The sequence below is a fragment of the Choristoneura fumiferana genome, chromosome Z (genome assembly GCF_025370935.1).
Source record: "Choristoneura fumiferana chromosome Z, NRCan_CFum_1, whole genome shotgun sequence".
NCBI lineage: Eukaryota > Metazoa > Arthropoda > Insecta > Lepidoptera > Tortricidae > Choristoneura > Choristoneura fumiferana.
In genome coordinates, this window is record NC_133472.1 from 15234818 (window position 1) to 15244617 (window position 9800).

At 36.1% G+C, this 9800-nt stretch overlaps 1 pseudogene; it reads left to right on the top strand.

The window, feature by feature from the left end:
- The first annotated feature begins 2868 nt into the window (after positions 1–2868).
- On the top strand, positions 2869–9376 carry LOC141440980 (F-box-like/WD repeat-containing protein TBL1XR1-B; annotated as a pseudogene).
- The last annotated feature ends 424 nt before the right edge of the window (positions 9377–9800 follow it).

Here is a 9800-nt window from a genome sequence, read left to right on the forward strand (position 1 = left end):
CCCGCTCGTACCAATGAGTTTTTTGGAACTTAAGTATGTACAAAATATCATTTGATAGTTATGTTAGCTTTTCGGTGAAGGAATACATCGCGACGAAACTTGTATATATGAATGATGATGCCGCAGATGAATGCGACGTCGGGGACGGTGACTCAACGGGGTCACGCCGTTTTGTCACCAAATTAGTTTTAAATATTGATTATAAATATGTATGTTAGTCTGTAAGGTATTTATTGTATGGGCCAAGTTGCCCGAAATAAATGAATTTATTATTATTATTATTATATATCTGCGAAGAAATTCAAGGATGTATGCGAACCCGCTCTGGGCCAGCTTGGGGACTAATTCACATTCCCTCTCAGCCAAGAAAGGACTGTGCCCAGCAGTGGGATGATGATGACCATGTATAGGGATTTGATAAAAACTAGGCGTGTTAAGAAAAATGTTCAAATTGAATTGACTTAAACGATCCGTTTTATCTCTTCCTTGACATTTTTTTAGGGATTTGATCAAATCGCTAAGAGAAATGATGAAATCCATCGGCCATTGCCATAAGTTCAAAGTGCCGACTGCATACGACTGAATTTTTGTTTTTTTTTTGTTTCACGTGTACATTGCTGAGCCAGTTTTGTCGCACTTCTTCATTTTTCAGGAAACTGTAATTATAGTTACAACCCGTAAGAACACAAAAATTCATGGTCAACATAGTTGTCAGATTGAAAATAATTTTATTTACATGTGGAACGATATATTGCAACCACTATATAATTCACTTGGACAAGTGACAAACTTTTTTACCATTTTAATTGTTAATATTCCTTACAATTATTATTATTCCCCTTAATGGCGGCCTTAAGGCTTGGGCCAGTGTCAGTTACGATGACAGGGATGCGGTTTATTCTGCAGAACGCCAACATTTTGACAGGAGCAAGAAAATAACTTTGAAAATAAACATTTAAATAAGTCCTTTTCTGCCGAACGCTGTTGCAGGAGTCACGTCACACTAAGACAAAGGCAACACATGTTATTATTGGTTAGAACTATAGTCTTATGTTATTAGAGGATATAAAATCGCACAGAATGACAATAAAAGGAGAATATACATAACGAAGGAGGGATTTAAAGTTAACAGGGCGAGGAATGTAAAAGGGGAGATGGTATTCCTTCTTCTTCTCTTTTAAAATATGGCTCAAAGAGTATAAGTACCTAATACTAATATGGCTTTTCTGTCCTAATTAATATACCTTACAATTGTTATTGACAAAAGTGAGGAAGACATCATTCAAATAATGCCGCTATGACAACGCTTTAATGGGTTACCATATTAGAAATAAAAAAAGTAGACTATACAAATATAATTTCTTTTATTATTTATTTAAGTATATATACAACGAAATCTACACGAAATTGATTAAAATTATAATATGATAACTTAAAACAGTTAAAATAACATTAAAATACAATTGTTTTCACTGAGTTTTTTCGAGTCAGTATTTTTGATCAAAAGCATTTTTTAGGCTGGCAAAGGTTCCGTTGTATTACGTCCATGGGATGGGAAAGAGTTTCCAACAAATTGTTTATGATAAACCTTTACAAAGATAGCTATTGCATTGTTTGATTGAAGAAAAAATATTACAATGTGACTCAGCTAGACAATTAAATTAACGCATACATAATATGCTTATAAATTGATACAGGAAAAGTACGCTAGCTATAACTTGAGTTGAGCGACCTAGCGGACATAATTTTTTTTCGTGTATCTAGCTTTGTACACTATAATACCGACACCACAACGACAACGACCAAACCACGACCCACGACTGCAGCGGCGTCTTTAGCCCATGTCACAAAATATATAATAGTACTGACGTATGCCCATGTAGCGCCCGTGTGCAATTATTATTTTAGCGCCATCTAGGAAGAGCGCGGTCATAATGGAGTATGTACAAACAGGGCTTGTTAACGTTACCAAATTCACACTATTAGTAACGTTAAATAACGGTAAAAATCATAAAAATACCTAGTACCGGTATTAAAATTTAACGTTAATTGATAACTTAACATTATTTAACGTTACCTAATTACCGTTATTTTTACCGGTAAATTTACTTTACATTGTAGGGCTTGTTAACGTTACCCAATTCACATTATTATAACGATACCGAAGTAACACTATCGGTAATTTTTGCTATGCTACCGAGTGTTGCCAATTTAGCGCGTGCATACTCGCTCGATAAATAAGGATAATCTGCCATTTAACGTTACCCAAACTTACCGGTAAATAGTAATATAAATACCGTTAAAATGATTTAACGATACTTTTGAATTAACGTTAATTTAATGAATAGCTGATAACGTTATCATTTTTTATACCGGTAAAAAGTTGTATAAGTAACGGTAAATCGTTTAACGTTAATTATCATTTAACGTTAAATCGGTTTGACAGTTGGTAACGTTACCACTTTTTAACGGTATTTAAAGCCCTGGTACAAAGTACCGCGGCCGGCGCCCCTAATACCCAAAGCTATAATACCGCTGCGCCCGTGTGCAACGCACACCCTGCACTATAGATAGGTAAAGACGACTGACTGTCTGCAGGGCTACTACGAAACCCTTAACTCGAAGTTCGTGTCGTGCGGTCCCTCTGACACTTATACTATTTAATACGAGAACGAGAGGGACGGCACGATACGAACTTCGAGTTTCGAGTTTCGGAGAAGGCCTTCTGTATTGATGATCCATGGCTACTACGAAAATCCAAATTCGAAGTATCTCTCGTCTCTCTCGTTCTCGTTATAAATAGTATAAGTGTCAGAGGGACCGCACGACACGAACTTGCTGATCTATTCTATTTGACAGTTACACGGGCTTGCGTCTTGCGTTCGTTGCGTTCGTTCTGTCAGTTTTTTAGCTTGTTAATGGTGTAGTGGTTCATGGATGGTTTTAAATATTGTATTTGTACAATACCGACTTTTAATTGTGGACACTGAAAGTGCGGTAAAATGAGTTATTCTAGCGATGAAGTAAATTTTCTTGTGTATCGTTATCTACAGGAATCAGGTACAGTTCATTGAACTCGTAAAATTCGTCGAGACGCTTAGGTCATAAGGAATTGTTTTCATTAAAATTTTGCAATCGGCTATCGATTTTCAGGTTTCCACCACTCTGCTTATACCTTTGGTATTGAGTCGCATATATCACAAAGTAACATCAATGGAGCTCTTGTGCCTCCAGCAGCTTTATTGAGCATTCTCCAAAAGGTTTGGAGTACACCACGGCAGAAATCACTTACTGCGAGGATGGTAAGTTCATATAACGTGCAAACTCCTCGTAATTGTTGTATTATATTTAAAAACTTTATGAGATTCCATTATTATGAGGTTGCAATGATTTATCTTAGTAAGGATCATTTAACAAAAACACAAAAATTTCTAATTATAAAACATTTACTATTTCATGTACATGTTATATTTACTATATTTATATTTTATCTCTTATTTATATTTTTATTATATTATGTGTCCTGACATTTTAAAGAAGAGTAATTTATAATTACCCACTGAGTAATCAAAGTATAGAAAAAAATATCCTAAGAATTACCTATTCACCTTTTAAGAATTGCAGTTGCAGTGTGAGCTCAAATTGAACCTTGTAATTTCTTATTATATTGGTCTTGATATTATATATTATTATTTAAATTTCAAATATATCACTGTTACTCATTGTCTATAGGGGAATCACCCTTTAGTATTAAATACCCAGCATTTATTCTTTGAGTTTGACCTACTAACATACAGTATATAACAAAACAGTTTTAAATAGATTCACACTGTTTATACAAGTCAAACCACATTAGCCCTGCGTGGGAATTACAGCCAGTCTTTATATTCTGAGAGGAGGTCTGTGCCCTGCGATGATTACATCTTAAGAAAGGTTTTTATTAAGAATTAAATTTTATTATGTATACACTAGCAAATATTTGTGTTTATTATCCGAAATGTATAATTATAAGATTGGGGCCCAGGCTAGTTAGCTTTCAATCCCATTAAATGATAATAAAGTAAATAAATAATAATAAATATCATGGGACACTTGACACCAATTGACCTAGTCCCAAACTAAGCAAAGCTTGTACTATGGACACTAGGCAACGGATAAACATACTTATATAGATAAATACATACTTTCATACAATATCTGCCCCGGCCGGGATTCGAACCCGGGACCTTAAGCTCGTAGTCAGGTTCTCTAACCACTCGGCCATCCGGTCGTCAAAACAAAAGTAGGAAAAACAAACCTGCGTTATATGGTTTGGCGCACCTCGCAGCCTTCAGGCCCAAGCCATGGTGGTGGCCTTAGGGTTAATATGCCCTTTCTGTCTAGTATGTTTTTACACTTTTGTGACTCACTGATAACTTATATCTCCGGGGGCATAATCACATCTATTAATAATTGCTTAAATAAGCTCCATGTTTGGACCACATTGCAGCAGCCAATGGTCATGAGAAACTTAATAGTTGTGACTAAGTCCTGGGAGATATTAGTTATTTGTGTTTAGATTGGGAACCTATGTCATAGTAATCTTATTCTCATTAAAAATTGAGATTTTGCCAACTTTAGGTAAATATGTATCTGGATTTCTGATACCCCATCATTATTGTTATTTCTTTCTATGCCACACGGCACACCCAATGAAATGTGTAGAATGCTTTAACTCTTTATAGGGCAACGGTCACTCTTGCAACCATAAGATGTCCATAATGAATAATAATGATCGTAATCCATAAGACTCAAAATTAATAGTGTAAACATAATCACAGAAGAATAAAAACAAGTTGTTTGTGAGGTTGTTGTGTGTGGTTGTGTGTGTGGTGTTGTTTGGGTTTTTATTCTTCTGTGGTTATAATCTATTCAAAGCTTTAAAAACTTTATGGATAAATTGTGAAAAAAATTGTTGCGAAAAAGTCTTGCTCTATAAAGGGTTTAACCCTAAGGCCGCTTGTAGACGGCAGTTGTTTTCACTGGACAACAGACCATTTTATTTTCCCGAGTTGCGGTTTTGTATGGCTTACAATGAATGTGTGTACAAGGACCGGTCACTAATTGTCCGGTATATAACACTGCAAAAAATGGTCTGTTGTCTGGTGAAAACAACGGATGTCTACAAGAGGCCTAAGTGAATAGAGCTGGGCCACTTGAGCACTACATTGCATTATTACTTGCATGCACTTTTTCTAAGAGCTTTGTAAACTTGAGTGTCATATTGTAGGTCCGGAAATACGGCTCACCGAAAGTCTTAGTTTAATTGACGCCGTTACGCCTGACATAGTTGCTGCTCGCCAAAATGCGCACAATGCTCAAAAACAAGCAATTAGAGCAGAACAGGGCTCTGGGAGTGAACAAAATGGTGTAGAAGTAAGTAACAATGTCCATGTGAACCATTATTTTAAATGGTTTAACCAGAATAAGGTTTGCTCTGTAGTTCAGCATTACAATATAAAATGACATCATTATAAGTAAATTAAGACATAAATTTCTGAATATAATGTAATCATTATAAACACAAAATAAAATATACATATTATATAAAAACCTGTGTGGTGTTGGGTTAGAATTACACCTCTCCATTTCTTCCGTGGATGTCGTAAGAGGCGACTGAGGATATAGGTTAAGGTATACCGTAGGCGACAGGCTAGCAACCTGTCACTATTGTACCGTTTTTGTCAAACTTAAAACCTAAAGTTGCTAATAGTGGCTCCGAAGCCGTAACGTTTTGTGTGCTCTGCCTACCCCATTTGGGAATACAGGCGTGATGTTTGTGTGTGTGTGTATAAAAAACTACAGGCAAGCCTTGTAATTGAAATACAATGTATCTTTAATTGTTGCAACACTAATAACTGCTGTATTATGGAAAGGGTACCACATGCAGTGCACCAACAGCACCCGGGGGCGCAGCAACGCCTAGTGCCTCCGAGAATATGGAAGTTGACCAGTCCATAGAAATACCGGCTAGCAAAGCCACGGTACTAAGAGGTCATGAGTCTGAAGTATTCATATGTGCATGGAATCCAAGTACAGATCTACTAGCTAGTGGATCTGGAGATAGCACAGCAAGGTTTGTTTATCAACTTTTATTTAACTGTCAGAACTAAATATTAGACAGTTACTGTGAATGTACAAAACATAATATCATGGTTAAACAGTTGCATAAACTATTATGCAACTGTTATGTAATAGGGGTCCTTAAAACATGAGTGTGGTTTTATGAAACGAGGCATAGCAACATTACATTACTGCTGTTACCTACTACCACAGACAAGAAAGATGTCATAGTAAAATCGGTTGTTTAATGCTGGTCATTGCCAATGGTTTTTGAATGCATTAGTTATAGGCTCCTAAGGCCCAACATTCTTGATTTAGGACATACCTCAAAGCAAATGTCAACTTTTACTAATTGACATTAAGTTTCAAATTCTGATAATCGAAAACTGACGTGGGCTTCAGAAAAGTTAAAGGACTTATGGGTGTAGATAAATTAAAGAATTAAAATAATGGTGGATAAAACTTTGAGAGATTAATTCAAATTGTTTTATATATTTTTACATAATTTCAGGATTTGGGATATGTCAGATAATCCTGCTACTACTCCAAATCAGTTAGTACTCAGACATTGTATCCAAAAAGGTGGAGCAGAAGTGCCAAGCAACAAAGATGTCACCTCTCTGGACTGGAATGTATGTAACAAACGTGTGGTTGGCGTTTTAAGGCCTTACTTCGTAGAATTATTAACACAAATTCGTCTACTAGTAATGTCGTTTTATTTTTATTTATGACTAGATTTAGCCCGCGACGTCGTCTGCGTAGAATTTTGTATTTACTCAATATGCCATAAGAATGAGGTTAATATTCGGCATTGCCCGTTTCCGTGGGATTATATAGCCTAAAGCCTGGCCCCGGGGATTTTCTTGACAGATTAGTAAAGTGTGCATTAACATTCGTTCAGCTATTCTCACGCGATGCGCGGTCAAATAAATGACAAACAGTTAAACAGACATAAATTCTAAAAACGGTTGGAACATGTTCTGTTATTGTTATTCTAAGCCAACTCTTTTTCGGATATCTTCCATGTACAGACTTTCGACCCTCTTCAGCTTTATTATATGCATAAATGAGATTCACTGGTAATTTTGTGATGACGACAGGGTTGCCAGGTTACCTTTAGCCTTTTTACAGATGTGACCGTCCAAATTTTTTCTCGTTTGGCTTGTTCAGCTGTTTTAAGTCTTTTTTTCTGGCTGCCGCGCGAGTCGAAAGTCGAGAACGTGTGTGTTTAGAACATATTCTGGGTTTTAAAGAAGCTATAATTAGCTATTAAATATTTTTTTGGTAAAAATTTCATTTTTGCTGACTGCACTTTTTGTTGACTGTAATTGTGTTGTCACCCAAACTACATTTGAATACCAAATTTCAAGTCGATACCATTAACCGTTGAAGAGTTCCGTCCCGTGGAGATGATCCTGGCCGGACTACCAGGATGTCACTATCAAATCATTGTATTGTCACCAGATTTACATAAGTTTACCAAATTTCAAGGCGATCGGAACTAGTAGTAGGTAGGTAGGTAGGTCAAATTTAACTTGCAAGATTGAACCCAAATAACGAACAGGGCTAGTTAAATAAAAGCTTGTAAAAACTGTTGTTTCAATTTCAACTTTTTGGTACTATTTAGGTTATTTTATTTTCATTTAATAGGCGTAATTGTAGTAGACGTAGATGTAACAGGTATTAAAAATTTAATTTTCACTTCTCATGCTCGTAAAGTTCGTGTTTATGCTGGATCCAGGCGACATAAAATGACTTTTCATGCACTAGTGCATAAAATAAAATCTTCGTCTAAGACCAAGGTAATCAGGTGTCAACAGCCACAAACAAAGTAGTTTATATATTTTTTTTTTCATAATTTTTAATTTATATAAAATTAAAAATTAATCAAATCAATCAAAATAAATCAATAAAACTAAAAAAATATAATTATATGGTAATGCATGAAAAATAAAATGTACATAGTAAGTGAATAATTGTTTCCACTGTTGCTTTTTCGTTTCCTCGCCATCAAAGTGAAAAGCAGAGTGTAAAACTCGAGCATTAAACCCATTTCCCCCTCGACGGGTCTCTCCACCCTCGCCATACCGGCTCGGGTGGATATATTAACGTCTTGGGTAAAATGGCTCGTTTTATGCTCTTGTTGTACAATCTACTATTTAATGTTCTAGTGTGATGGAAACCTGCTAGCCACGGGATCGTATGATGGCTATGCTCGCATTTGGACAACAGATGGTACCTTGGCGTCTACATTAGGGCAGCATAAGGGCCCTATTTTTGCTTTGAAGTGGAATAAACGCGGAAACTACATCCTTAGTGCTGGGGTAAGTTACTAAAGATAAAGTAATATCATAAATTAAATCTTCAGGTTACTTAATAATACTTTTATTGGTACATTCCAGGTAGACAAGACCACTATTATATGGGATGCGGCATCAGGACAATGCACTCAGCAATTCTCCTTCCACTCTGCTCCTGCCCTTGATGTTGATTGGCAAACAAATACTTCATTTGCATCATGCTCTACAGATCAGTGCATCCATGTGTGCAGGCTCCATGTTGATAAACCCATCAAGAGCTTCCAAGGACATACTGTAAGTGGTGTTTTTAAGACAAAGGAATTAAACACAAGCACTCATGATAAGTGATCACTGCTGTACATACGAGGGGCGGCCGAAAAAGTTCTAAGCCTAAGGTAGAAATAGTAGATTGATAACCAAGAGTGGAAAGTGACCCATTTGACCCGAGATATTTCTGGCGCTCGAAGTGAGAGCGCCAATAGTTCGAGGGGAAATGGGTAATTTCACCCAAGTTAGACACTATTTTTCATTTCGACTGTGCGGAAAGTAAAATAAAATACTACAAAAAATGAGAATAATAATAAATTGAATTTACTTATATCCAACCTCCAACGGTACCTTTTTGACTGGCCAATTGCCACGGATGACTATAAAAAAAAAAACGAGTTGGTCACGACAAGGAGCTTAATATATATACTTATATATATATATACGAAACTGAGGTTGAATGCCGAACAAGAAGTTTGACTTTTATTACTTATTTATATATTCCATCTCTTTCTTTCACATTACACAAACGATTTCCATTCACTTCCTAATCCTTCTGCTCCCGTATACCTTTCCGATTGTTTCAGCTACTTGGCTGCTGGCAGTCAGTATCGGTTACGATCGAGTACCAATCTCCTTTTAGCCTTCCTTCTACCTCATCCAAAACATACTCTAAATCCTTTACAGTGCAATCTGGCAGGCTGTGAATCGGCTACCGACCTCCATCAGGCAATCTCCCACCGTGGGATCTTTTAGGGAAGGCTTGAGAAGAATGTGGCTTGCACCTTTTTCTTAAATATTTGAGAACATTCCTTTGTTTAATATGCTTATATATTATGGTCATATATATAGTAGTTTATTTATTTATATTGTAGTTTATGTATTATATTGTTTAAAGCACTGTATAGTAGCTTCCATTATTTTAACTCTTAAACTCACCCTTTGTCGGACCCTAACGTATTGCTCCTCTCCTCTCATCCACTCAAAGGTTGACTGGTAGAGATCCCTTAAAGGGATAAGTCGCCCTTGTTAAAGTATCTAAAGTTTGTCAGTTGTATTTTTGTTAATTTTCTTTTGTAACAATAAAAGAGTTTACATACATACATACTTTCTTAACTCAAACTAAAGAAA